Below are 20768 nucleotides of genomic sequence, written 5' to 3'. Positions count from 1 at the left end.
AGAATGGGGGACGAGTGATAGACAAGGCGACAAAAAGAAAAGGATGAGAGAAGGAACAAAGAAGGGAGATGTGAAAGGGGCGAAAAGAACGAGGGATGACCGGAGGAAACGGCATTTGAAGATGAAAGAGAAGATTTGATGTAAGGTGGAAGGAGAGAAAGAAACAACGCGAGGAAGAGAAAATGAGGAGAAAGGAGGAGAAGATGGAGTGATGAGGTGAAAAAAACATCAGAAGAAATGGAAATGTGAGAGAGAGGAGAGGAAAGAGAAATTGGTGAGAAGGGGAAAGATTTGCATGCGGAGGAAAGAAACGATGGTATTAAAATGGAAATAAAAAGAAAAGAAGAAGGAATGAAGGAGAAACGAGGGCAGGAAGAAGAGGTGACCAACAGATGTGATGGCAGGAGGAAATATATTAGAAAGAAAAGAAGAGAAAAGGACATATGAGAGAAAATGATGGAGGGAGAAGGTAAAACACACAATGAAAGACAGAAAAAATAGAGGAAGGGAAGGAGGGTAAAAGAGAGAATGTTGGAGAGTAAATGAGGGAAGAAAAAGAGAGAAGCAAAGGACAAGAACACCAGGAAACGAGAAGAGATAGAGCGAGAGGAAGAGAAGGAAATGAAGAAGAGAAGGAAACGAAGAAGAGATGGAGCGAGAGGAAGATAAGGAAACAAAGAAGAGAAGGAAATGAGGAAGAGATGGAACAAGAGGAAGAGAAGGAAACTACAGGAAGATAAGGAAACGAAGAAGAGAAGGAGCGAGAGGAAGATAAGGAAACGAAGAAGAGAAGGAAATGAGGAAGAGATGGAGCGGGAGGAAGAGAAGGAAACGAAGAAGAGAAGGAAATGAGGAAGAGATGGAGCAGGAGGAAGAGAAGGAAACTACAGGAAGAGAAGGAAACTACAGGAAGTGAAGGAAATGAAGAAGAGAAGGGAACGAAGAAGAGATGGAACGAGAGGAAAAGAAGGAAACGAAGAAGAGAAGGAAACAAAGAAGAGATGGAGCGAGAGGAAAAGAAGGAAACGAAGAAGAGAAGGAAACTACAGGAAGAGAAGGAAATGAAGAAGAGATGGAAACGAGGCAGAGATGGAACAAGAGGAAGAGACGACATGAAGAAAAGAAGGAAACAAAGAAGAGAAGGAAATGAAGAAGAGAAGAAAAGTAGAGGAAGAGAAGACATGAAGGCAAAAGAGAGGAGAAAACGGAGGGGGGATAAGAGGAATACAAAACTGTTGGAAGAAAGGAAGGAGCATGAAAGAAAGGAGAAACCATGAGGAAGGTAGAGAGAAATTGTGGAAAAGGGAGGCACTCTCCTCATATTCTCACACACACACACACACACACACACACACACACACACACACACACACACACACACACGCACACACACACACACGTACTGTACTTTCCAAAATGTCAGTCAATCACAGCGCGAGCCCGCTGCTCTGCGAGTCGGCCTTATCTGGGCTGACAGAGTCGACAGAGTGTGTTTGCTCACGCAGCAGATCAGGAGGCCCACATTAAGAGACTATTGACTCCCTCAGAGTGCTTAAATAAACACGTATCTGCATCTGCCGCCTGTCAGCCGCCCGCAGCCTGCACATGTTCACACCGCGGCGGCCACTCCGAGGCTGTGTACACTGAGGCTCAACCAATATGATTTTATTCTCAAAGCAAACACAGGTACAGACTTTCCCTCCGTTACCAGGCAGACTGTTTTTTTTTTTTTTTTGGTTTGTTTGTTGTTGTTTTTTTCCCCCCTCAGTGGGTTTTGCTGTTACTGAAGATGAGATGTCACTACTTGGTCGTGACTTTGCAGCATTTTCTTAGATGCCAAAATACATAATTGTTGAATTGATTAAACGTTCAAAGCACATTTAGACTAACCAGTTCCGTAAGAGTAATAATGTAGACATTTGTATAAGTAGTATTACAAATGCCTGAAAACTCAGGATGGGTCTGGTTTGCCTCTGATTGGTCAGCTGTGGGAACCAATAGCCCCGCCCATCATCACAACAACACATAAGGGAGCCAATCAGAAGCACACAGGGCCGGTGTAGGTACCAGATCGGTCCGGGGCGGGGCTTGCGCATGCGCCTGTCAAAGACGTCACACACAATATGATCTACGGCAACTCCATATAAACAAACTACATTACGGGCTGGATCGATCGATAGATACATAGATAGATAAAGTTTTTCATAAGAATTCTACCTTTGTCGCTATGTCCAATATTATAATATTGTGTATGTATTTGGAAATATAATGAAAACAGTCACTTATCTCTACATTATATCTGAACATTCCTTCTCATTCATGTGGCCACAATATTTATCTTCAGTCTTGGAAAACACTCAGTTTATTGTTTCACCTGCTTCAGATATGAGAAACAGACTAAATGTCTCTGTCACCCATCACAGGTCTTTACAGCATTAAGTGGGCAAAAAAAGGACATTTCATAAAGTCAGACGAAGCACCACCAGACACGTTCAGCCTCTAAACTCTCCTGAAGTTAAACCAGACAGATCACTGCTGCTTCGGGACATTCAGAGGCATAAAACCACCCGTAGCGTCCTGTTCACCTCACACAGCCTTGTTAGCTTTTCACGGAGCTACGAAGCTAACTGCGAAAGCTAATGTTAGCTGCATACTGTGATGAGGGAAAACTTGCGGCCAGTTAAAATGCGAAACGCCATCATAGCCAATCATAATGTGAAACGTCATCACCGCGCGCGGGTTCAGGCCCCGCCCTGGACAGCTCTGGTTGCATGCGCAAGCCCCGCCCCGGACAGCTCTGGTACCTACACCGGGTTGTTTTACCAAGATCGTACCAAGCTTCAGTCCACCACAGGTGAAAACGCAAAACATCTGTAGTGTTCAGGGTGTCCGTTCACGTAAGAAAGGTACTCGACGACACTTAAAATGTTTTAAAAAAAATGCTCCATCTCCTCTCCGTGTAAACGGGGGACAATGCAACTTTTGTGAAACACTGCTCCAGGTCATTTGCATCACGGTCGTAATCAATCATTCATCTGCACATGCTCAGTAGATGAAGAATCAGAACAACGTTTCACGACTCTCACGGTAGTTTTATTTTGACAGTCACTGTAATAACACTCCAGCTTCGTCGTCTGTCCACTAGAATGTCTGTGTTCTCCCTTTGTTAATGTTCAGAGCGAATTGTTCTCCGCTGCATGTGGGTGTAGTTTCATTACAAAAAAAAAACCCCAACAGCACCCACTAGAGGCCCAACATGAAAATGACACCATTTTCTCCACGTGGAACCTCACGCACGGTGGCGAATGACGATATTTACGTCACGTGGGTCGTACTCAGGTCAGTACATTTCAGGACACGCATCAAAACTTCAGTCCAGGCGTAGAAACAACTGTTCACCAGTATTTAAGAGAGTAAAATCCACAGCAAGTCAAAGCTGTAAGAATAAATAATGGGTGAAAAAATATGAGATTGTGTTTTTGCAGGAGGGGGGGGATGGAGGTTGGGTTTGCTCTCCAAGCACGAGTGTTTGATGTTGATGAGATCAAACGCTTCGTACAACAGATCTTTACTGTCCCCTAAGGGCAGGCTGTGCAGCAGGACACAAGCTCCGGTTTAGTTTTTCAGCTCCGAGGGTGTTTCACTGCAGAAAAAGCTTAAATCCTGAGTTGAGACACGCGAGCATGAATTCTCAGAGACATATCTAGTGCGAGCGTTGAGGTTTACATGGAAGGAGAACGGGCCGGACCAGGACATGACATTTGTGGTTGTAAATCCCACTTTCAAGAATAATTGAACAGAAAGGTTGAAGGAGAAAATGGTTGAAACCAGGTAAAGTCAAGAAAATGAAAGGTCAGATTTCGCTTCCAACTCCATTCTTCAGGGGTTCCTCCCGTGTCCTCCAGACTCGTGATGTAAACTGCATGAAGCCAAAAGTACAGGTAACGCTACAACATTTTAAAGGCTTAAAAAAATATAAAAAATCTACAGTAAATTAGGAATATTTCATTTAAAATGTTTTTCAAAACCTCTTGGAACTGAACAGTAAAATCTCTCCACTAGGTGTCGCTGTTCTGTTATTTATTGTTAACACTTGCCAAAGGTCAATTGCAAGGACAACCTCTTACATACTAATAAGCACATGAAGAATTGAGCTTGGAGCATGTGACGGAGAAAAAAAAAACCTTAGAAAAGTACAACGTGGTCTTTATCCCGTATGAGGAGTGATGACTATTTCTATTACTTCACCTAAATGGTTAAATCTTATCCACCACATGATCTAAGGCCTTGAACGTTGCGCTTTACCACTCGTGTGACGGGTGAACCTGGCTCTCATATAAATTCGTCCGTTTTATTTCCCCACAATTTGATGCGAGGTGGATTTCAGCCGCCTGTGCCCAAGTGGCTCCCGCAAATTCACATATGAACATTCCCCTTCCAGGGATACAGTCAATTACCTGAAGGAAACGGCCATCGTCTCCGTTCGTAGGGGACATAAGATGATTATCGAGGAAGGAAACATGTAAATTGTTCTGCTCGCGACTTCTGCAGAGGTGATGAGAAATTTCACGGGGGAAATCTGAAATTCATTTGCATATTTACGTTTTCCCCCACATGTGTACCGAGAGGTATAGAGTTCCCTGTGCAGAGATTAATACTAAAAAGTGCTTATCCGTGAGAATTATCAGGGAAGAACAACGTACGTTGAGGGATGCAGATTGTGAACAAGCACAAGATGTGTACATGTACCAACCACACACACACACACACACACACACACACACACACACACACACACACACACACACACACACACACACACACACACACACACACACACACACACACACACGTGTATACCCACACACTGAGGGTAGTTAGAAGTTATCAAACCACTGTGATCTCCCAATTGATCGGTGTGCAGATCAAAGCAAAGAGCATGGCTGCAGAACGGTGTTGGCTAATTACCGGGTCCTGTAAAGGATTTGGGTCTTTAAGCATGGCCTCTGGGCCTCACCCCCATAGCGGGGATCCCTGTGATCAGGGCCACGGAAGACCTGACAGGCATGGAGATGAAGCCCACGATTGTAAACACTCGGCTGGCATATGCCGGCTATGACTGATTGGCCTCCGCTCTGCCAGACTTCAGTGCCTCCCTGCAGAGGAGGCATCTGCAAGCCTCAGACTGATGTTTTGTACTGTATCGCTCCGAAAGCGCACCGCCGTCTCTTATTCATTCACGCTTTGTACGCTGCTCCTCAATTCACTTCATCACCCATGCTGGCATCACCGCCGTGAGCATTATTGCTCTTGATTGAGCATGATGATAAGGGATTTGGAAGGCAGGGACTGATGTTTCTAGGTTTCCCAGGAAATTTCTGACGAGTCTGCAACAAATCCCGGCCTATGTCCTCTTTTATGTGGTGCAGTTTTTGGTTTCAAGCCTTAATCGTGGACATGAAAGAGAAGCATTGAAGACAAAGTGAATAGTGGGTCAGCAGAGTGTCCTATCCAACCTGGAGTACCATCCATCCACATTCTACAAACTGTGTCGCCAAGGCAGACCAGGGAAGAGACCTGGAGATCTTCCTTTTATCACCGGGATAACTCAGAAGTAACAGGATACTTTAGGAGATGAATTTACCACGTCTTTGGTTAGTGGGAATGAAAATATGCGAACTCCTCATCCAAAGTTTATACAACGATTTCAAGCGAATAATGGAAAACTTTCGAAACCTTTTGAAATCTGACTCCGTCTCAGTGGAAGAGGAGGAAAGGGCAACTTTTTGAAAACACTCGGGCTCCATCTCCATGTAGACAGCAGAAACGCTGCTACTGCACATGCTCAGTAGCGGGACAATGACAACAACGGCCTCTGGAGTGTCTCCACTCCCACACCTTGCTCTTCTGGGAGTTGGTAGTCTTATAGTTGATCTCCCCTTAAAAGCAAAACAACTTCATCGTCCGTCTATGTACTTGTTTACAGGATATTCTGTTCACAGCACCCACTAGTGGCCCAACATAGACACGACATCATTTCAGCATTTCTGCCATAATTCAAAATTGGGGCATTGTACCAATGAATTTAATAGTACAATCATTTATTGGCAATGGGATTAAAACAACATAAAAGTTAAATCTATTCGTAGAAGTAACGTACACACAACATCCTCACAGTAAAATAAAACAATTTCAGGTTATCATAAATATTCTGATACATGAGCTTAATGCAGATACTGGATGTGTTTTGTGCTTCTTATCTATGCTTCTAATATTTGCAGGTTGCATACACAAATTGTGGCAACAGAAATGCCGGATGCCGGTGCAAACACACAGTGCTGCAGTGTGGGAGTGTATCGCTATGTTTGCACCACAGATCGTTGGTTTTGGCCTCGCAGCTTTGGGTTGACTCCAGGTTCAAACTGTCACAGGGTTCAGGTTAAGACTGTCAGCTGCCAGTCCCTTTCTGGGCCTCGGGCCTGCATGAATTGGGTCATCCATCGCAATTTCAGCTGCATGCACTTTCTGTATCAGCTTAGAAATTCCAGTACAGCAGTGGATTTGACTTTTTTTTTTCTTTCTCCCTCTGTGCCGCCCCGGAGGCTGAAAAGAGCCCGGCCACACTCCAAACTGAAGGTCTTTTACTCAGCCGACCTTATCGCGGTGCATAAACCTAACACAGAAAATGTTTCCCCAACAACCTGTCACACATAAGCACTTGCCACAAGTCACGGAGAAGCTGCCCTGAGTGTCGGATGTGTGTGTGCGCGTGTGTGTGTTCTCTGTGTGCGCGGCAGAACACCCCTACCTCTGCTGTCAATCCTGCTCTCACACCAGAACCACCGGAGCACGCGGCCTCTCCTCTCTGCGGCGGCGGAGCTAACACACAAACAGGCGTGCGGCACCCCCCCCCCCCCCCCACCCCACACACACACACACCCCTCCCATGCTGTGTGGGCGCCGCTGATGGACACGCGGGCTAGCTGCTTGTAGCGCGCTCCTATTTCAATTACTCTGCCTCCCTCCCTGCCACTCGGTTCGTGTCCATCTGCCCTTCAAAAATGCACACCTCAAATCCAGCAAAGGTGTCTGGGCTGGGGGTAATGAAACGGTACAGAGAAAAAAGAAAGAAAGAAAGAAAGAAAGGACCCCCCCCCCCCCCCCCCCCCCTGCACCCACCTACTAGAAATAAAATAGATGAAGAATAGAGGAGTGACAGAGGGCTCCGATAGCCACTCATCCGTATAATCACATCCCGCTATTAGAATACTGCAGCTATCTGATGCCATTTGTTCTATCAGTGGATAAGCATTAGCGCTCATTAGTCACGTGCATTAGCTCCTGAATTGGGCCTGACGGAGGAATCTGTGTGGGATTAATAAAGCAAGGCACGAGACGGGGCGTGGAAGACTGATACCTCAACAAAAGGATGGATGGATGGATGGATGGATGAACGGATGGATGGTCCGTCAAGTGCAGGTATTGTCCAGTTTGACGATTTGCAGGCTGACAGAAGAACAGACATGGATGTGTGCCGACGGAACACGAGCTGATGGACAGATTGGACGGATGAGAAGATCTGCTGGTGGATAAACGCTCACAGTTGGCGAGACGCCGTTTGATCGAAATGAATATCTTTCGACCGGAGAAACAACGTAAATGGGAAACGCAGAGACGCACAATTAGCCTACAGATGAAAGTGATTTATAGGTGATATATCAAGCACGAAACGCAGAACATGCACTGGTCTCACCTAATTAACTGCAAAACAAGAATCATTATTTTGAGACACCCGATCAAGGAGGAAGCGAAAGATGTGAAAGCAGATTTAATCTTTTTACGAGACCATCGTGTGCAGCTGAGTGGCCCTGTGAGTTATAACCAGCAGTCTTAATAACTTGTCAGTCATCACTTCATGGTGTTTTCTCTGTGCTGGGATATTATTGATATCCACAGGTTTAATACCAAAACTGTATTTGTGACGGCGGACTATAATCGGTATCGTAACTTTAATAATTTTCACAGTAGCGCTCATGAGATCACAGTACATCCGTTTAGAACTAATCACCACTTTGAGTTAAAAAGGGCCAAAACAGCAGCAGATGTTTTTCTATTCTACCTTATCAACACTGAAACAGGAGGATCAGTCTTATATTATTAATGAAGCTTACTCACAGTTGCGGCTGGTTCAGGCCACCTTGGATCAATTTCTCGTGAGGCTGCTGTCGGTTTAGACTGCTGGGAGATCGACACCGACCTTCTTTCCCTTTCTCACTCTCAGTTTTCACCATTACTCGTCACAAACATTTTCTCAGCGACACTGGAACTGGAAGTTCCGTGTCTGACGCTCCAGCCAGCGAGTGGATTTATGTCTGTTTGCTTATTGCTTTCTGTCTCTGCACTCTTCTTCTCTCTCCTTCTATCCCCCAACACCAACTGGAAGAGCAGAAAATCTCCTCGGAGTCTGGTTCTGCAGGTTTCTTCTTCTTTAAACTGAGTTTTTCCTTTCTGCCGTCTCCTCCACTTGCTCATGTGGAGTTGTTGGTTTTTCTCAGTAAAAGTGTTTTGAATTTTCCGCTATAGAAATCAAACCGGATAATACACACTGCTCCAAAAAAATAAAGGGAACACTAAAATAACACATCCTTGATCTCAATAAATGAAATGTTGCAGTTGAAAGTATTTATTCAATATATAAACAGAGTGCGTTGAGAACAAAATAACATAAAAATGATAATTGTAAATCAAAATTATTATCCCATGGAGGTCTGGATTTGGATTCATACTCAAAATAAAACATTGCAGGCTGATCCAACGTCAACAAGAAATCCTCCAGACAAGTCAAAGTGAGGCTCAGTCGTGTGTGTGTGTGGCCTCCACCTGCCTGTATGACCTCCCTACAACGTCTGGGCATGCTTCTGATGAGGCGGATGTTCTCCTGAGGGATGTTCTCCTGAGGGATGTTCTCCTGAGGGATGGCCTCCTGAGGGATGGCCTCCTGAGGGATGTTCTCCTGAGGGATGTTCTCCTGAGGGATGACCTCCCAGACTTGGATTAAAGCATCAGTCACCTCCTGGACAGTCGTGGTCAACGTGTGGTTGGTGGATGGAACCAGACATGATGTCCAGATGTGCTCAGTTGGATTGAGGTCTGGGGAACGGGCAGGCCAGTCCAGAGCATCAATACCTTCATCATGGAACAACTGTTGACACACTTCAGCCACATGAGGCCTGGCATTGTCCTGCATCAGAAGGAACCCAGGAACCACCGCACCAGCATCTGGTCCCACATTGGGTCTGAGGATCTCATCCCGGTACCTGATGGCAGTCAGGGTACCTCTGGCTAGCACATGGAGGGCTGTGGGCCATCCAAAGAAATGCCTCCCCACACCATTACTGACCCACCACCAAACCGCTCATGCTGGAGCAGAACGTTCTCCACGTTCTCCAGACTCTGTCACGTCTGTCACATGTTCTCAGCGTGAAGCTGCTCTCATCTGTGAAGATCACAGGGCGCCAATCTGACAATATTGGTGTTCTCTGGCAAATGCCAATGGCTTTGCACGGTGTTGGGATATAAGAACAGCCCCCCCTTGTGGACGTGGGCCCTCATAGCACCCTGGTGAAGTCTGTTTCTAACAGTTTGAGCAGAAACATCACATTAGTGGGAGGCTGGAGGTCATCTTGCAGTGCTCCTCCTGTTCTTTCTTGCACAAAGGAGGAGGTAGCAGTCCTGCTGCTGGCTTGTTGCCGTCCTACGCCCCCCTCCACGTGTCCTGGTGTACTGGCCTGTCTCTTGGTATGTCCTCCATGCTCTGGACACTGTGCTGGGAGACACAGCAAACCTTCTTGCCACAGCTCATATTGATGTGCCATCTTGGATGAGCTTCTCAACCTGAACAACTTGTGTTGGTTGTAGACTCGCCTCCCGCTGCCTCGAGGACTGAGAACACTGACAACATTCTAAAGTGACCAAAACCTCAGTCAGAAACCAGGAGAACAGCGTCCTGGTTTGTGGTCACCACCTGCAGAACCTCCTTTATAGGAGTTGTCTTGCTAATTGCCTCATTTCCACATGTTGTCTGTTTTATTTGCACAACAGGTGAAATTGATTCACAGTTAGTGTTTCTTCCTACCGGGACAGGTTGATTTCACACCAGTGTGATAAACTTGGAGTGACATTGTGTTGTTTATTTGTTCCCTTTAGTTTTTTGAGCAGTGTATTTTATCCGCTCTTGGTCGAAAGTACCACAGATTTCCATCTTTAATTGAGTGTTGCATGAGGCACGGCCCTGCTGTTGTGCATCAAATAAACCACGAGTTTAAACACTTTTTTGCAAGAAGGAATGAAACAAAACAAAAACAAAAAAAAACCTGTCAGATCAATCAAATCAAACAATAATAAATAACACCAAATCTAAATTTCATCTTTGCATCTTGGAGTCAATTTGTTTGTTCGTTTCTTATTAAATCATATTGTGCTTCGCTATTTGCAAATAGCAACAGTCCAGTTCCCCATGGGCGTCATTAAAGTTTAATCAAATCTGAATTAATCGAGCGTGCTCGTGTAGAAGCCGATCAAAATGTCTCATTAGAATCAATCATTCAGGTTAAGGACTTTCCATAAAAAAAAAAAAAAAAGAAAAAGAAAAAAGAAAATACTAAATTTGTGCACTGATCAGCTCAGGAACGGATGTGTAATCAAACAAACACTTTGTGGACGACGGTTCAGACCTGCCGACACATGACGGACGAAAACATCCTCCTGTAATTCTTGACAAAATGACAAATGGCCTCCCTCCATGTGTGTCCGTCCTCTCAGCGGGGGGGTAAATGTTAATCAATAGCACATCCCTATTAGAGGCAAGCAGATGCTACCTCCACCTCTGTGCTGCTCCGTGTCTTGTCTAAATGAAAGCATGGGTCAGAACCACAGCTGGGACACACACACACACACACATACACATTTACACACACAAACGCACACACACGCACGCACCAGCACGCGCATGGAGTGAATATTGGATGAAGAGCAGACAGAAGAAAGAGAAGGTTGACTGCAGGAGTAAAAGGGGAAAAAAAAAAGCTGGTATTAGTTGAAGGTGGCCAACACAAATCAGAGCCGCGGAGCAGCTGAACTGGCTAAAGTAATGAGGCTGGCGTAGCGGGGAATACGGCTAATATGGAGAGATCAAACTCGTGGTACACCTCCAGGAACACGCTCCCTGGGATCCCTGCACTTAGATGTGACACCCTGCAGGCCCAGACACACACACACACACACACACACACACACACACACACACACACACACACACACACACACACACACACACACACACACACACACACACACACACACACACCAGTGTGAGTGTGACTCAGACTCAAATGTATTTGGTGAGTCTTGATTTTTCAACTAAATACCAAAAGGAAACTGCAGGTAATTTCATTATTATTAAAGCAGAGTTCAAGTTCATGTTTAAAAATACAATTGTGTACCATGAAGTTTTTATGTTCATCTGAATGTATATAAATTAAAATTGAAGGAATTGGTTTTAGCAGCAGGAATAGAGCTGTGTGATTTGGAGTCCAGCCTCTATTTGGCCACGAGGTGTTTTAATCTGCCGTCAGTCACTGAAGTGACACAGCAAGTCGAATCACACTGTTTAGAGTACGAGTACTCCTCACAAGCAAATACTCTATGTCTGAAAAGGAATGATAGCAATTTACTAAACATGCAATCCAGCAGAAATTCAATGAAATTAATGTAGGTTTCCTTGGAAACGGCAGAAACAGTGAACACTATGTAGTTAGCATATTGATCCACTAGTGGGTGCTGTTGGTTGTTTTTGTAATGAAACTACACACACACACATGCAGCAGAGAACAACAAGCTATCAACATTAATATTGGGAGTTACAGAATTCAAGTGGGACAGATGACCAAGTTGGATTGTTATTACGGGGACTGTCAAAATAAAACTACGAAGAGCCAGGAGCATATGGACTGGGAGTAATGACACGACGGAGGAAATATTGTTGTTATTGTCCATCTACTGAGAATATAGTACCATAAAGAGCCATAGTGAACATGGGCAGTTGCAGTTTTTTTTTTTAAGTTGCGTTTTTGTCCGAGTCCCTGTCCACAGGAGCCAAAACATCCAACATCTGGCCTTATTAAAGCAACTAATTAGTTTCTAATCCATTTTTTAAAATATACTTTTACTGTAGCACTTTGGGACTTGTTTACCAAATGTAAAGTGCATTAAAAATAAAATGTATTATTATTATTATTATTATTATTATTATTATTATTATTATTATCATTATTATTATTATTATTTTATAATAATAGCCCATCTTCAGGCTCATAAAACGGCATGCCTTGGGGAGGATCGAACAAAGACGGTGCGGTTACATAAAAAAAGGTGTTCTTGTGGGCACAGGCCCCAAGTCAGAGTCATTTTCAAAAAGTTGCTTTTACAGTGGCCCAAACTCCCAGAATGCAAGAAAAATTTATTTAATTTCCACTTGAAAACATTGCCGTGTAAACAGGGCCTAAGTGGCTTCATCAGTTCATGCAAGACAAATCACATTTCCCCTGTTTCCATGGAGACGGAGTCAGAGGTTTTTCTAAAAGTTCCACCTACCAAGCCATTTTTGAAAAAAATTGCATTGCACAATATAGAAAGAAAGTTTTGTGTTTTCACTTGAAAACTAAATATTAACCCACTGTTATGTTCTGTTGGATTCTCATTAGTTATACATTCAGGAATACAAATGTATAAGTGTAATATCTGTAAAAAGCTATACACTTCTTCCTCTCAGAATCCTCCTCACCCGTCAAACCAGCGAGGATTTCTGATGAGCACCCGTCTCTGCTGCTGAGCTGGCTTCATTGTGTCTTACGCTAAATGGTAAATAAAACAGATTTAAAGAGAGGCTGGACAGGGAGAAAAAGAAAAAACCCACGTGCGGAATACAAAATAGGTAGTGTAACGGCACCCGGGGGAGGCCTTGTCAAATAAACAATGAGGCACGATTAAATGACATTATTATATGAAACTAGCTGGAGTCATCAGGGAGAGAAAAGAGAGGCGCGTTTACATTTGCATCCTTCATTAGGTAATGGAGCCGTTTGAACGCTGACGTGCGACGTCAGAGCAGACATTTGTGTTCCCCGTGTACGGCATCCCTCTCACTTAAAGTCTGCGGACCTGTCAGCAGCCGGAGCGAGGCCATCAGTCAACACGTACAGTACACCCCACACACAAAAGAGACTGTACGCGTTCAAGCATTCTCTAAACTAATAAACCTGCCTATGGACTTAGGCAGTCTTAGCCTGAAGTGTCATTAGAAGTGGCAGGCAGCTGTGGCAGCCTGTGAGGGGCTAAGAGGCTTGATCTCCCACCGTCTGTAATCCCCCCAAACAAAGTGCACGCCGCGCCGCAGGAGAAATAAATATAGAAGGAAATAAGGCACGCAAACAAGCTGCCACACACACACACACACATGCACACACATGCATACACGTGGGCTTACAGTAGGTGATGCAAAGAGATGAAAACTTCAAAGCGACAGCCAAAATGCAAAGTCATGTACGTGGCAATCCGCCTTGAGGAGGTAATCTGACACTCCTGACGGCAGCGTGGAGAACGCGCGCGCGAGAAAAATCCTGGAAAACCTCCTACAACCGTCGGCACGCCGCCGTTTTCAGACGTCACGCATCTGTTTGTAACAGAATGCCAAACCCTGACTTCAATCTCACCTTAGAACACTTTTTTAAAATCATATATCGGGTTTCCTTATGGGGGGAAATCAGCGACGTTATTGAGGAGCTAGTCCCTGTAGTTCAGTAGAAGAACACACACACACACACACACACACACACACACACACACACACACACACACACACACACTCTTCGGGACATTGCGCTGACTCAGTCATATCAATATGTTGCATACCCGTGTTAAGAATTCTGATATGAAATCTGAAATCTTTTCCACATTTGACCGTCTTATTTCTTGGATGTGGTGAGCAGCCATGTCGGGGTGCTGTGAGGAGCTCATGGGGGTCAAGAGTCCTGCTCTGGTGACCCGTCCACTGGGGGATTCAAACCCTAGACAAAAGTCTTCTTCTCGAGCCCCAAACATATCCCAGCAACTGCTGCCGATCAAATGGTGAATAGTCAACTCTGTTGAATTCATACATTTGAATCTGACTCTGATGCCTCACCTGATGTAAACCTCACCGCTTAGTCACCGCGTCCCAACCTGAAGAGCAACAACACACAGATCATGTTTCCATGCCTTCTAGAGACATTACCTCGACTAAACTCAGCGACTTAACCCAAATTTTACTCTGACCTCGATATGTCTCCAATTCACAAGTGATTATTGAACGTGGCGAGCTACAGTTTACCCTCCTGGGTGAATTAAGCCCTTCAGAGAAGTCAGGTTAAACATCCTCACCTGGATTGTAAAACAATGGCATGTGCCTCCTGGAAACATTATATTCTGAACTCAATCCTGACCCTGCTCCTCCTGAATTTAGGCCATGTTTACAACGACAACGTTTACAAGTTAAAACAGAAAACTTTCATTGCCTTCTTTGAGTGTCTGCTTACATGACCACAGTGCCCACAGCCACTGAAAACACAACTTTTGGAAAACGTCTTTGATTCCGTCTCCATGGAAATGTAAGAAAATACAACTTTTCTGAAAACGTTGCTGCTGGTAATGAGCACCACGGCCGTAGCAACTAGTTCCTTTGCACATGCTCAGTAGATGGACAATCAGAACAGTGTTTTCCTCCGTCGTGTCACGACTCCCAGTCCAGATTCTCCTGGGACTTGGTACTTTTATTTTGACAGTCACCGTAATCACAATCCAACTTGGTCGCCTGTCCACTGGAATTTGTGTGTTCTCCCATTGTTAATGTTGAGAGTATATTGTTCATTTGTGTGTGTGTGGTTTTGCTACAAAAACAAACAGCAGCACCCACTAGTGGCCCAACATGAAAACAACGTGATTTTCAGCGTTTATGGCATTTCCCCCAAAAAATACGGAGATCATTTCAAAAAATGTTGCAGTTTCAAATTGAACCTCTTCTCAAACGTCAAAACGATGCGTCTTCACTTGGAAGGTCGTCGTGTAAAACGACGGTCTCGGATAAACCAGCGACCTGAGACGAACCTCAAAACGAGACTTCAGACTTTAATGGTTTCCCTCATGAGGAGACTAATGGCCGTCTCCGGGTAACAAGAGTCCCGCCTGGTGAGTGTGCAGTCAAGTTGAGATGTGCACAGAGCAAAATCGCACACACACACACACACACACACACACACACACACACACACACACACACACACACACACACACACACACACGCACACGGAGCGCTTTAAGTGGTAATAAGGCCAGGGCCTGGTAATGGGACAATCTGACAAGCAGCAGCAGTGCTATGCTGACGACACACACACACACACACACACACACACACACACACACACACACACACACACACACACACACACACACACACACACACACACACACACACACACACACACACACACACACCTTCCTGATAGCTGTAAAGTTATTGGAGAGCAGGTAATGTTGCCGGGCAGTATCTCCCTATAGTCGCATTTCCACTCGGAGATGAAACGGCTAATTGGAGATGGGACCCTCTCAGCTTTGCAGATTTCAGTAATGGATTTGGATGCAGAGAGAATCCACACACACACACCCCCACCCCCACCCCCACCCCACCCACCCAACACAACACAACACACACACCCCAAGTCACAACCCCTTGACTCTACTTTACTTTCCATTTCCCATCTTCTTCCCTATGTATCTGCTCCTCCTCCCACAAACAGAAACACACACTAAAACCCTCCTACCTGACTTTAAATTTACCTTTTCAAGTTAACTTCAACCCAATAATGATCAGCAAACTCGGGTCAATGCGATAAAAAGGTTGGGTCACCTCTTTTAATCACTGAAACCTGACTGGAAAGCATATTTCTTCCTCTAATCACCTCCGTCTTTCTTTTGGCTTCCAGCTCGCTGCGAAGCCATTGAGACATTCGAGATATTCTTTCAAAACTCTCACAGCCATTACATCTTCTTATGTGTAAAGTGTTTATCTCCGACTCCGACTCACTTTTTCCTCCCTGTCTCTTTCCTTTCTCGACGCCGCTCCCGGTGCGAGTTTCTCTTTGAAGCGCTTTCTAATTATCACGTACAACACACAGCCGGGGTAAATTAAATTGCTAAGATACAAGGAGGCTGAGGTCAACGGCTCTGCGAAGACCGTCGGCACAGATAATTGGGAGATATACTTTTTTTTTTTTTCCTTCTTCTTCTTCTCTCCTTTTCTCTTTTTCCATCCACTTTCTCTAAATACCCATGATCAAAATGACAGCGGATGGCACGCAGACAGTTTGGCAGGGTGGCGGTGTGCCGAGGCAAAGACGCCTTGTGAAATATGAATTTATTTTTAGAGGTAGAGGAAGACGAGTAATTAGGAGTGCAGAGAGAGGAAATCACTTTCATGTCTACTCTCGCTCTGTCTCTGCCCCGACGCTTTCGCACCTGGGAAACAACTCCTGTAAAACCAATATATCAGGGCTGCTATTGGCTTTATGAAATATACACTTCCTTGACTGCGTAATAACTGTGACTGATAAGACCCATTCCGCGTAGCCAGACGGAAGCTTTTTAGGAAACCGTGACTGTTGGCATTTGTCGACGGTAAAGTAAATATTGCTTTTCGATCACTTTAACCGAACTCGCGAAGATGCATTTAAAAGATCAGCTCACCCAAAATTGTACAAATCACAGCCATCAAGCAGCGCTTCAGAGATCGCACTCAAAAGCTACATGTCCTCAGAAATCTCAAAGGAACCGAATCAGGTCCAGTGGACTTGGTTATGTGTGGGATTGCACCTTTCTTTTAGACTCTGTTACAACAGTTCAAGTGAAAACAGAAAAGTTTTGCATTTATGTGAAAACATATTGAAAACTATTTCGACAGAAATTCTAAAAACGATGTAGTTAGCATGTTGGGCCACTAGTTGGTGCTGTTGTTTGTTTTTGTAATGAAACCAAACACACATGCAGCAGAAAACAATCCGCTGTAAACATGAACAAAGGGAGAACACAGACATTCTAGTGGCCAGACGACCAAGTTGGATTGTTATTACGGTGACCGTTAACCAGGAGAATCTGGACCGGCGGTCATGACACTCCGAATCGAATTGTTATCTACTGAGCGTGTGCACAACTACTAGTTACTACCGCTGTGGTGTGCATGCGCAGTTGCAGCGTTTCAGGAAAGTTGCACTTTTCCACATTTTCACTCAGATGGAGTTGGGGCGTTTTCAAAAAGTTGCGTTTTCTCTCGTTTCCATGGAGTGTTTTAGAGAAGTTCCACATTGGGGAGCAGTTGTCAAAAGTTCCATTTTCAGTGGCTCCGAGCTACGTTGTCGTGTAAACAGACACCCGAAATGCAACGTGAGTTTCCCATTTTCACTTGAAAACTCTGCGGTGTAAACAGAGTCTAAGTGGCTTCATCAGTCCCTGCAAGACGACGACACAGACATCGCAAAAGGGTCTGTAGGGGGCGCTCATCCCACAAATAGTCTTGATTATTCGCATGAAAACTTGAAATCCAGACTGTCCAGTGAAAATAAACCACGGTTCCACGACGACATTACGTGAAAGACAGGGTGTTTTTGATAGGTTGCAGGTTGATTAACACACACACACACACACACACACACACACACACACACACACACACACACACACACACACACACACACACACACACACACACACACTGAGTCAATCAGTAGTTCTGAGTCAAAAGTCCCAATCTCAAAATGCTATCCGTGCTGAGTCCTTTACAGGTTTCATAATCCCTTCATAATTACAGTGAAATGAATAGATCTCCAATAAAGCTCACAGTACAATAAAGTTCGTAGTGATTTTAGAAATTGAACCAGTTCTCCAGAGAATGGCAAAAGGTATTCTGAGAGATGTACAAACAAAACTTGACTGGTCGCACACGAAGAGCGCTGAGGAGATGTATGAGCACCACAGAGGCTAAACATAGGTGTTCTTTTTTTTTAATTATTCAGAAACACCTGCAAAAGAAAATATCAAGATTTAATTAAACAGCCTTCTTGTCAGACAGTCCCCGGGTTTGCTCTTTTTTTTTTTTTTTTTGTATCCCTCATATCGAGTGTTAGAAGCATATTGGGGAACATGCTTGTACAGACCGTGTGAGCCAGTCAGAAATGAAGTAAATAACACGGAAAACAAAGAAGTATGAAACATGAAGGTGGGGAAGGAAGGGGGGAATGAGGGGGAGAGGGGGGGGGGGGGGGCATTCTGGGAAAATGAGAGAGCAATATGTCATCATGGTAACACCTCTAAAAGTCACTGAAATGCCAGGTCACCCTCCTCGACGGAAGGAATCAAACCACGCGGCGAGAGTGCGAGAGCGCCTTGCTTCACACGTCGAGTTCGCAACACCACACGCACAAACAAACACACGCACAAACACACACACGCACACACACACACACACACACACACACACACACACACACACACACACACACACACACACACACACCGTGTCTCGTCATGCAGTTTTCAAAGTGCAGAAGGACGAGTGCCGATCAGAGAACATAATCCAATCCTCAGGTTTTGTTTATTTCTAAATCGGACATCATTCCCTTTTGCTTATACTTAAATTATATATCTAAATTATTTAACTAGTACTTCTTTGCAATAACACACTGCATCAGGATACCATCGGAATCAAAACAAACTTTTAATTTCAGAGGAATTATTGTGAAGTTTCCTCTATTCGTTGCTTAATCTGACATGCCAAGATGGATGTTTCCAAAAAGCAAGACTGTTTTGAAACGACTGAGCATGTGCACTATGGCCGTGGTAAATAGTTCTTCTGCACATGTGTGACGAGATGGACAATAACAACAATGGCGGCCTCCAGAGTGGCATGACTCCCAGTCCCTCCTCAGGAATAATGAAATGTCAATTTCATCCTGACTCATTTGATGATTAATCCAAATTCCAAATAAATAGTTTAGCGTATTTTATGAGACTGACATCAACGCATTGGCTATAATGTCCTTATAACAGATGGCCCCTCAAGGTTGGATATCAGACTCTATTCTTTAATAATCAATAACTAGTCATTATCATCAATAGCCAAACTGACTATAAAGTTTGTGGTTTCATTACAAAAATAACCGATACGACCAACTTGTGGCCTGACATGTTTACATTGTTTACAGTGTTTCTGCCATTTCTGTGTAAACAGACATTGTTTTTTAAAGGGGTCTTATTATTCAGCTTTTCAACTCTTCCACATGGTCTCGTTGGTCCAAAAACCTTGTATTCAAAGTTTATCGCCTCAGATCCAGTTTTTCCTTGATTTTCCTCCATTTGAATATTGGATCATAGGAGCTGCATTCAGAATCTGCTGTGTCTGTGTGAGCTGGACTGGCTCCGCCCACACATGCCCATCTTGGGAAGAGGAGGAAGTACTTCCTCTCGTGGTACCATGTGCCAGAGCAGAGCTGCCTAATTGTGGGCGGAGTCAAGAGGAGGGCGTACCTTGATTGGGATTGGCTAAACCCCCGATGACACTATATAGGGTTTGATTTCTGATTGGCTGGTTGGAGCAACACACTTTTTAAAAACTGAAACAAGCCAGGGAGAGAGAGGACAGACTGTCTTCATTTCTGGGGCGTCATTCTTGGCATGGGGACGATTATTACTGTTAGGGTTAGGGGAAACCATTATATTGTAAATTTTCCATAATATGACCCCTTTAAAACTGAAATCATGAAATCGATGCATTTTTGTCTTTTGCTGTTGTGTCAATGAGGCTTTACTTTATTGTTTATGTTGCTGCTTCCCCCTTGAAGCCCCCCTGGGAGGAATCCAACACATTCTGAAATGCTAAACAAAGGAATTCCAATGCCGATTAGGAAAAGCTTAATCATTACAGTGCCTAGTAAATATTGATATAAATTACAGATATCATGAAAAAGATTAAAAGTTGAATGAAAATGCCTCACGTAAACATAAATATCGCAAGCTAATGATCCGAAAGGGTCTATTTGGAAACACATTCCAACCCAAATAAAGGCAGTTAATAGTCCAGCTATCTTCACTGACTTTGTCTGTCACTTTCTGATGCTTCACAAATGCCTTTTTTTTTTTTTAAAGAAAAGTACTGGTGACTCCTGTTGGAATGAGAAGACAAACTGTCAAACATGTTGTTGTCTCGTCTTTTTGCGTTGCACTTTCAGAACAAATGCAACAAGCTTTTTCAATCAAGCCACAAATTCTTCAATCGAGTCTTCAATACAGATATTATTGGCGAATGCATCGATCTGATCAGGTTTTTCAATGGCCATGTAAACGGGACAATCCAATCTCATAATATGAGACAACTCGATCAGATTGATTTGAAAAGTGACCATGTTGCTCTTCCTCTACCGAGTCTTTCACCTGAAAAGTCTGAACACACACACACACACACACACACACACACACACACACTGTGTTTTCAGTTTTAAGGCTCTGCACAGACAGACACGCAACACAGAGACACACAAACGAACACGAAGCTGCCGTGTGTGTGTGAATGTTTGTTGCTCTCGACGTTTGTCTTGCACAAAGTAAGGTGGGAGGATGATGCGTGAAAAAAG

The sequence above is a fragment of the Lipophrys pholis genome (genome assembly GCF_963383615.2).
Source record: "Lipophrys pholis genome assembly, chromosome: 22".
Lineage (NCBI taxonomy): Eukaryota > Metazoa > Chordata > Actinopteri > Blenniiformes > Blenniidae > Lipophrys > Lipophrys pholis.
The sequence above is the reverse complement of the archived record's forward strand: the minus strand, read 5'-3'. Positions refer to the sequence as shown.